This window comes from Pteropus vampyrus, unplaced genomic scaffold, assembly GCF_000151845.1.
Source record: "Pteropus vampyrus isolate Shadow unplaced genomic scaffold, Pvam_2.0 Scaffold119, whole genome shotgun sequence".
Lineage (NCBI taxonomy): Eukaryota > Metazoa > Chordata > Mammalia > Chiroptera > Pteropodidae > Pteropus > Pteropus vampyrus.
The window spans coordinates 3801761-3811652 of record NW_011888900.1 but is presented as its reverse complement, the minus strand read 5'-3'; positions in this window follow the sequence as shown (position 1 = coordinate 3811652).

Genomic DNA, 9892 nt, shown 5'->3' with positions numbered 1-9892 from the left:
ATGTAAAATGGAACTATTCAACAGTAGTTTCATTTTTATGTCCCTTTTCTTTATGAATATAGGAATAAAGAAGAATTTTCATTTAAAATGTTGACTGTGGTATATATAGAATATCATATAATTTAGGTGAATATTTCATGAGAGATTTAAAAAAAGTCACCCATTTTTAAAATCTGAAACACGATTGCTTTACCAATTCTGAATATATCAGGACCATTTCTACATACAAACTAATATTGATAATTAGAATACTGTCCAAAGCTGTATTTAAACTACTAAGAGTAGGGAATTATAATGCTCAGGTTTAGAATCCACGTAGTTATTTTTCTTTATTAATTTTCTTTGTTTAAATGTGCATTATTCTCATCGATATTTCTTTGTAGAGTTTGCATTAAAGAGGGCCACAAATTTAAATATCACAATATGCTAGATTATGAATAAGTGTACATATATTTTTTCTGATATGTGTATTTCATTTAATTTTAAAGAGTGTGTGTGTGTGTGTGTGTGTGTGTGTGAAAGAGAGAGATTTTCATAGTTATCTACCCAGCCTGCATAAAATAGACTATTCAAGATATAAAAATAAGTCTGAAGTCTGATGTAACACTATTTATAGTAATTTATAGCTAATTTTACCTATTTAAAATACTTGTATGATCGTATACTATAAATGGAGCCTGTGGGAAACATTGACTTGGTGTTAAAGCATCAATCAGAATAAAATTTTCTTTTTTTAAACACAGAAGGAATTAAAATGGAAGCAATCATTGAGCACCTACTATCCCACTAGATATTGTCATCTCCTTACCAGATATTTCACATTTATTATGCCATTTAATCTTCACAACTTTATTAAATTGGCTTTATTTCCACACTTCAAGGAGGAGGAACTGGCAAATAAGCCAGCTTGTTTCGAGATGCCAAAACGAGTGATGAAACCTAGGATTTAGGCCCATGTCTGATTAATAAATCGGCTGTTATTCTATTTTAATATACTACATTTAACTTATTTTATATACTGACAATGATTCAGTGTGGAGAGGCCATTTCCTTCTACTCTTTATTTTTCCTACTTCTGTGATGAAATGATTGCTTCCTCATTTATGTAAACACTATAAAACTTTTTTTTTAAAACCTGAACCATGGAAAGATTTAGAATACTCTTTTGGTTTGGTGGGTAAAATGATTGCAGATATAAACGAATCCTAAAATGAATGGATATGAATGGAAATAGAGAAAAACAAGAACAAAGCAACAAGAATAGTGAAAAACGAAGTGTCAAGGCAAAAAGAAAAGTTAAAGCAGCAGCGTTTATTTATGGGACCCTCTCCCAGGAGAGTCCAGCAGCATGGCGCTGCATTCTCCTGGATTCTGCCCACACAGTTGCTTTTTCTGCGAGGGATCTGCAATTTGAATGCTTGGTGCCAGTTCACATCAACTGTGCAAACCTCCTCGCCCTGTTTGAACTGGACAAATGTAAAGAGACCTGACTTTTGAGGGGAGACAATGAAAGAAGAAAAATCATATTAAATCCTGTACTCTAGTGCAAAACACAAGGCTTTGTAAAAGCTTCCTTGCTTAAGAAACTACACGGTCCTTCCACAGGGAAACAAAATATCAGGCACAAATCACGAAAAAGGAAAGCCAACATTATCAGAAGAGACTTTCATTTAAAGTGTATTAATAAATGCGCTGCGGCCCCCCCTCCGAAGAAAGCCACCAGGCGAACACCCGAACTCTGCTCCTCTCTTCATTCTTTTCAAGTGGCTGTGAAATTTTCGGGGTCGATGACAGTTATCGCTCACCTTCCTAAAATTGGTCTTTAAAATGACTTTGTGCTTTAATGCAGACAGAAAAATCCTTCATCCTGGTGATCAGTTCCAAAGCCTTGGAAACAGTGTGATCCATCACGTGGAGTGCCTGATGGATGTGGCAGGCGATAAGCGTGCGAGAGCTGTTTCAAGGCCACTGACGTGGAGTCTGCAGTCTGACCCGAGTCCTTTAAAGCCCATAGCTTTGGAGTAAACGGAGGGTCAGCAAAAGTGTCCTCTTCTGCACGGGCCATTTGAAACACTGAAAAATCAAATTAAGAGCATCGAATATTGATTTCGAAAGCATTTGCAAGTTATTAATGATTTCAATTATTGCAATAATGAAAAAATGAAATTTCCCTTAATGAAAGCCGTTGAACTTTATTCACTGTTTTCAAATACCGTTTTAATGAAAAAAATTTTCAACTCACATAAAATCCACAGATGGCTTGAGAAACACAATCCAACTGTCAGATCCTTTAGTAGCCTTTTAAAATATATAGTTTTAGTAAGGAAAAGTGTGTAACATAATATGCTATACATATACTGAGTGAAAGGATTACTACAGTCAAAGTAAGTACCATGTAATCTCACATAGTTACTGTTTGCTTTTGTGATGAATATATCTAAAATCCACGCTTTTAGCGTATTTCCAGTGTCCAATGCAGTATTGTTAGCCACAGTCACCAAGCCGTGCATTAGATCTCTAGACTTATTCCTCCTACGAGCCTGCGGCTCTGTACCCTTTGAGCAATATCTCCCCGTGCCCCCCGTTCAACCCCTGTTGCCCATCATTCCACGCTGCTTCTGTAAAATTGACTTTTTATTTTTTGCATTCCACGTATAAGTATACTACTTACCTTTTTCCGTCTGGCTGTCTGGCTTATTCCTCTTAGCTTAATGCCCCCTGGGTTCATCCACATTATCACAAATGGCAGGGGTTCCTTTTCCTCGTTACTGAATAAGACTCTAGTGTGTATAAATGCCAAATCTTCTTTATCCATTCATCCATCGAAGGACACCTGAGTTTTCTTTGCTATTGTGAATAATACTGCCATGGACATGGTGTGCAGATATTTCTTTGAGATACTTATTATTATTATCGAAGAGTTTATTACAAAGCATTTCTAAAAAGTATATTGTATTTGATCTGGAGAAGTCATTTACTATATTTAATTCTTTATCACTTCTATGGACAATGGAGGAAAAAAAGCTTATTTATATTGTCATAGGCTTGAAGTTTAGAGATGAATTAAGCCAAGACTAAAGAACGGACAAAATTCAAAATTAAATGAACAAAAGGAAAGGCAACAACAGTATCTATGAGCAATATTTTGAGTTTGAAAAAAATCTAAATAACTGAAATATCAAAACTATTTATTACTCGAATTATCCATTCAATTTTTCATTGTTTTCATAGCCACCTCTAGCATTTTAAATCACACTTCATAAAACTCTGTTTCTGTTGCTTGACATTTTCTGTCTGTAACTTAGCTTTTATCATTTCATTCAAAAGATATTTATTTTATGCCTGGTATGCGTCACTCTGAAAAATTACATTTTAGTTTCTGAGGCCAAATAACCAGATATTAGATTTTGTGCTAATAAAATATTGCTAGTAAGAGCTCAGTCAGAATTTAATATTAGACATATTTTGACAACAAAAGCATTTAACTATTAAGTGCTGACAATCCTCATTGTTATTCTAAAGCCAGGTGAATCAATAAGAAGTTTTACATCCATCTCAGAGAAAGAGCAGTAACCTTTAAATTAGTGCTCCACATGAAGAAGTAATTAGGTGCTCACTTTTGGAGAGGTCAAACCATCATCAGTTTTATAAATGCCTGCTTCTGAAGCCATGTTCATTAATGTAATAAGGAGGTGTTGGAATAGCAATGCAGAACAAATCTACAGTATAGGGAAACTAATTGGATTATGGATACTTTCAGCTCTCCTGCTGTTATAGAGACAGACCCTCCTTTATAGATGATGGGCTTTTTGAATTTCATTATTGGTGAAACATGTTGCTCTGTTCACAGGTCTCAGACTCATGGATTTCTGACACTTCGAATTGTCGATCTTCTGATGTTTTTCAGCAGTTTAAGCAAAATGCCACATGTAATTTTCTTAGTGTTATCCACAGAGGTTTTCTTTGCTGAACAAAACAGGGTCTTCTTGGGTCCCACTCTTACGGAAGACCTTGATCCTAGAAGGATCTCGTCTGTTTGTCTTTCACTGTAAAGTCAGCTAACGCAGCTTACCTGAGTTAGCTCTGCTTCACTGCATAGCCCCGGGTCATTCCAACAACCATTATAAGCCATCTCGTAAATATAGGTCATCTAGTAAGAGTTCAAAGAAAAAAAAAACATTCTGCATCATTCATGGAGTAAAGAACACTTTTAAAGCACGCACAGCTAATGGTGGCTGAATGCCAAACCTTTGCATTGTCATTATTATGACATCTCTTGATGACAAGTGACAGCTGTTTTGTTTCTTTATTCTGTCCTGGAGTACCTTATCTGGTCACATAGATATAAATTCTATTGGATGTATAAGTTTTGATAATAATAAGTTAATTCCCTTCAGATGGACATTGAGGAGCCAGCCTGCTAGGGGAGAGGTCTTTACATGCATGGCTTCCAGTTTGTTTCACGTTCTTACGTCCCTTTGCTCTGAATCTAGAGTTCCTAGGTGTCATTACTCCATTTAGGAACCAAGTAATTACTCCTTATCATTTATCTGCTCTTCTTCCTCCTACACCAATTTCCTAGTTTCGAGTCATTTTCTTTTCCTCATGGGTGTCTAGATCGATTTCACAAACATTTACTAACCAATACTCTACGCATTGTGCCATAGGCTGAAAACCAGTTACATAGAGCATGGTCACATTGCTCGCTTGAGAAGTGCATAGCCTTGTTTTTGAAGTGCCAAGATGACATAAGCCAGTGGTTATTCTCCACTAGTTTCTAAATTTTCACGTAGGAGGTTATCAATATACATTCTGGTTAGTGGGTTAATGTTTTTCTGAACTGCCGAGAAGGATGACTTCCTGTGAAATGTTCTGATCTCCAGCTTAACCCCAATAACGTGATCTTCCAGGGTTTGTCATAGTTGATGCATTTGGCCACCATCCAACACTCAGATAGGTCATTATGGCCTGTGTATAATGGGAATATTGAATGCAGCTAAATGATTAAACAACATTATGTTACGTGTCACTGTTAACCTTGATGTGGCCTCATATGAACATGTTTCTTGTCATTTTTGCTTTGTATTTTATAGCAATGAACTGCCATGGTTTATTTTGCTTATTAATTATGTTTTTTGCTCATTTGATGAATTCTGAAATGGATTGAAGATTAGAATAGGAAGAAAATTAAATAATTGGAGAACCAACCACCAAAGACTTCCTTTTGAATTTCACTAATTAGTAAAACTCCGTGATTTATAATCATGTGCCACAATTCAAAGTCATATTGGTCACGGTATTTTAAACAAGTAGATCTTAATTATAAGATTATAAAAGGAGAGAAATTAGGAATCATTTCTATGTGGCATTTGTATCTTTCGAATTCTTCATCTCTAATCAGTTTACTTCTAATCGTTATATATTGTAGTGAACACATTGGTGTTTTATTTAATGCTTCTATCCCTTTTTTCAATTGTCTTACTACCTATATTTTTATACTTTTTCTGTCTGTTAAGTCTGTTAAAGTCAATGTGTCACTTCCTTCATGAAGTGACAGTTTATATGCAGGACACAAGTCAAAAAAGAATCATATTGGTTGGGAAGGAGAAAGGGCAATTATAATTAGTATGTCTTGTGATACTTGAGCACAAAATGTGATATCAGTGCAGAGACCTAGATGATGTATTCTTTTGCCTGTGTCATCTGATTTCGATAATACTGACTTTACCTACCTACTTTCTTTCTGCCCACCCGCCTACCTCCTTACTACCCATATGCGAGGAAAGCGTTGCCAACACTGGCATCAAATTTGTCACATACTTTGTTTTCTTTATAAGAAACATTTTCTTTTCTGTCCTTGGGAGTATATCTTGATAAGGGTTGAGCAATGAAACAACAACAGCAACAACAGTGTTTTTGATTTATTGTGGTGGCACAGAGCTCACTTATTTGAAATGTCATCATTGATGAACTGAATTACCAGGACATGGAGATGATCAATGCATTAATGATTTTAAGATAATAGAAATAAAAGTTGTAGAGGCTCCATTTTGAATTTCGAAAACACATTTTCAGTAATTTCTGCAGCTCCTTTTAAACACAGTATGTTCTAATTGTATTTGCATCTTTTATAGGAGAGTATAGCAATTGGTTGATTCCTAATACATATCTGTTGAATATCTACATAAACTCTCATCATAAATAGCTAAGTTGACAGAACCATTGATGACATTTACACAAGACACAAAGCTCAACTTCTCCATGTTGTTTCACAAAGGAAGTGCCTTCTTTGACATTGAGATCTGCTATTATATAACAGTGTTAACTGACTATGACACCATCTTGAAAATTATGTATTTATGATGTTTACTTGGGGAGACAGTATTTTAAACATCAAATAGAAAACAAAAAGAGATGTGACAGGCACTTTTATATAACTATGCTAACCTGTGATTGTAAGTTTGAATAAATAGTTGGAAAACAAATACTTGAATGATGGGGCTAGAAAGGACCCAGTCTTTAGTTTAGGGTACCAATTTCGGCTGTTTCCTAGGGAGGCAGCCCCACTTTCTATCTCTAACTCCATGATTGAGCTTAGTCATGGGATTACAGTGGACTCTCTCTTGAGGGAAGGCAGAGGTGGGGGGGCTGTTCTTTCATGTATAAATGAAGATTGCACTTACATTTATCATGCATCAGTGAAAGCATCTCTCTGTAAAATAGCAATTGGCTTTCTTCCGCTGCTTATGCTGCGATTCCTATATTTTAGTCTTAACAAAAATACACTTTTGTCAGTACTGTGATTAATTTTGTTATCTATCTGTAAATACCATCTTTCATTTAAAATATTTAAAATTTTCCCTATGTCGGCAAGTAAGATGTTGAGTCAGAATTTGGGTCTGGGCTTTCTCAATTTCAAATGAGTACCCTTACTTCAACCTTATTTTGCTTCCTTTAAAAGGAAAATGTTAGTCATGCTTTTCAGCTCTCATATTGGACCACGCCTAAGCCAGCATACCAAGTGACATGCTCAGATAAACCTCTTAATCCTGCTTTTTACCATGTCACCCAAAGCAAAGTTAATGAGCAGACTTTAGTAGGTTAATATTACATAAGGTCTCTCTTTACCTTCTAGTTTCTGAACCGAGACGACTCATGTAAAATATTGAGAAAACAGAACAAGGCCTGTTATGGTAATGGACGCTGTATAACACACAAAACAGGAGTAGTTTTAAACCTTCCCAGGGAGATTGGAAGCTGGAAAGAATTAGTGGTTCTATAAACCAAGAAAACAAATTCTTCTTTGACTTGGCTGGATCGTACAGGAAATCTCTTCTGTAGCTTGGACCCTATGTATCCTTTGTGAATGACCTGTGGAGGCCAAGGGGGTGTAATAAGCAGAATGGGGAGTAAGAGCCCCAGCAGTACACCCAAATAATATTTTCTTTGTTTTTCCTCTAGGAGTAGCAGGATATTAAAAAAATTGTTATTCATGGCAGGATTTATTTTAATATAGTAGCAACGGTAGTATACATATACGAATAAATTCCGCAGCTGCTGTTATGATATTTAAGGAAACTTCATATGGGCATTGCCAATAGTTAAAACAGTTAATATGTGCTGGGCAGTCTTCTAAGCAGTTTAAAATATCAAACAGTGAGTACTAAGATAATCTGCATTAGATAGCTCAGGCAATATTATAATAATGACAGTAATGTAAAAATGATGATGATGATAATTGCATTAAGAATACATATTTTTTGAAATACGAAGAGTATTTTTAAGTGTTCTTGCCTTGTTTAAACCTAATTGTTTACATCTAATCTTAATGCAGAGAATCTCAGCTCAGGCTGCCTATTAGAATCACACAGAAGTTTGTTTTTTCAAAAACTATTTTTGGTAAATAATTTTAGATTTTACAGAAAAGTTGCAAAGATTATACAGGGAGTTGTCATAATCCCAAGTGCTTTACTCAACACTTTACCTGCACCGCGTGATAACTCAGTATTCACAACAGACATCGTGTCTCTTTTTAAACTCTCCAGTTTGCTCAGAATTTTTTGATATTCCTAAAATTCATGAACCTTCACTTTTCCGGTAATTATTTCCACACTTGACCGCATGCCCTCTCCCATTCCATTTCTCTCACAAACTTTTGAATAAATTCAGTCTACACAGATTCATGATGAATCTTGATCCTAATCATTGAAAAAATTAAAAATAATACTGTTCACCTTTAAGAAAACAAAAAGAAACAAAACAAAACAAAACAAAACAATATCTTCGTCTCCCTGACCTTTAACTGTACAGCAAAACATGGGCTTTCCGTCACCTCTGTCTTCTGTCCCCTTGTTCCGCTCTATGGCAAACCTAATCCTGTTCACACTCACACTCTTTCCTCCCTTGACATTCTGTCTTGGACGCACTTAACTCCAGCTTCTGTCTCCACGTGTCGTCAAATTGTCTCATGTCCTGTACTTCCAATTGCCAGAGCTGCAGATCAAGCCTCGTTATTTTACTAATTTCTAGGAGCATTTTATGTTCTGTCACTCTCTCCTAAAACAGTTTATTTTTCATGTTCACTCGGTTTACACAGTCTTTGCTTTTGTACTTTTTTTCTACCCATCACTCTGCCCGCTTTTTTTAAATCTTCTGGACTGGCCACTTTTCTTCTTCCGAGCTCTAAAAATGAGAGTTCCTTAGTAAGCCATCTTGACCGCCCAATCTAATAATTGATGTTTTTAATTTAGATCGGAATCACAGAATTGACTTATTCCAAACCAAAACTGAGTTTTCTCTTCTCTTCTGCTCTTCATCTAGGGACCTAATCCCAACGAATGGCGTCATCATTCGCTCGCTTGCTCAGGTTATAACGCTAACTGACATCCTTGCCTCTCATCTCTAGTAACAAACATCGAGTGCATCTCAAATTCCATTGGCTCAGCCTTGAAAATGTTTTCTGCATATGACTTCCTCTCGCTTCTCCCAGTGCTACTATGCAGGTCGACTACACGGATCTACCCTTAAATGCAAATACCTTTTACTAGGCGGTCTCCTAACTTATTTCCCTATTTTCCCAGTTACTCCACATTCTTCTCTTCCCGATAAAGTAGCCAGTGTGATCCTGTGTAAATAATGTTTATTTTCTCTACTGCTATCAAAGTTCTCCAGATTTTATCTGAACTCAGAGCAGAATTCAAAGTCTTACTGTGGTCTACAAGACCTTATGGGGTCTGACCTCCGGCTACCTTGCCTAAAGTACATTTCCCTGCCTCATCTCTCCCTGGCTCCAGCATCCTCGCTGGTCCTATTGAATACGACAAGTTCTTGTGCTGCCCCCAGCACACAGTGCCTCCTCTCTCCACCTGTGGATAACTCTTTTTCTGTTAATATCGTCATGCTTTCCTCTTCTATTCCTTTTATTCTATTGTGCTGTAGAATTATAAATTCAGAAGGGGCTTTCCGTACCACCCTATCTAAAATAGCATGGATCCCCTGATTCTACTGACTTTTTCTTCATTGCATGACTGTTATCTGACCTTGTGTTATTTATTTTCTTTCTGTTGTGGTTTTTTGTTCTCACGATTATGTAGACTCCATCCCAGGAGCAATTGTGTCTGTTTTATTCTCTGCGGCATGTCCAGGGCTTAGGAGAGGGTCCGGCATACAGTGAGTTCTCAGTGGATATTTGTTGCATGGTTTATTAAATAAAAAAAAAATGATGTAAATAATAAAATAAAAAAAAACATTATTATAAATATAACAAATAAAAACAAATGATGTTAGCTTCGTTGTCAGACCCATGATCGCCTTCACCCCTGGCTTTACTTCCTGGGTTTTCTCTTTCTTGCTTTGATCACTCTGATTCAGTTCCCATCTCGGTCTTCTTCCT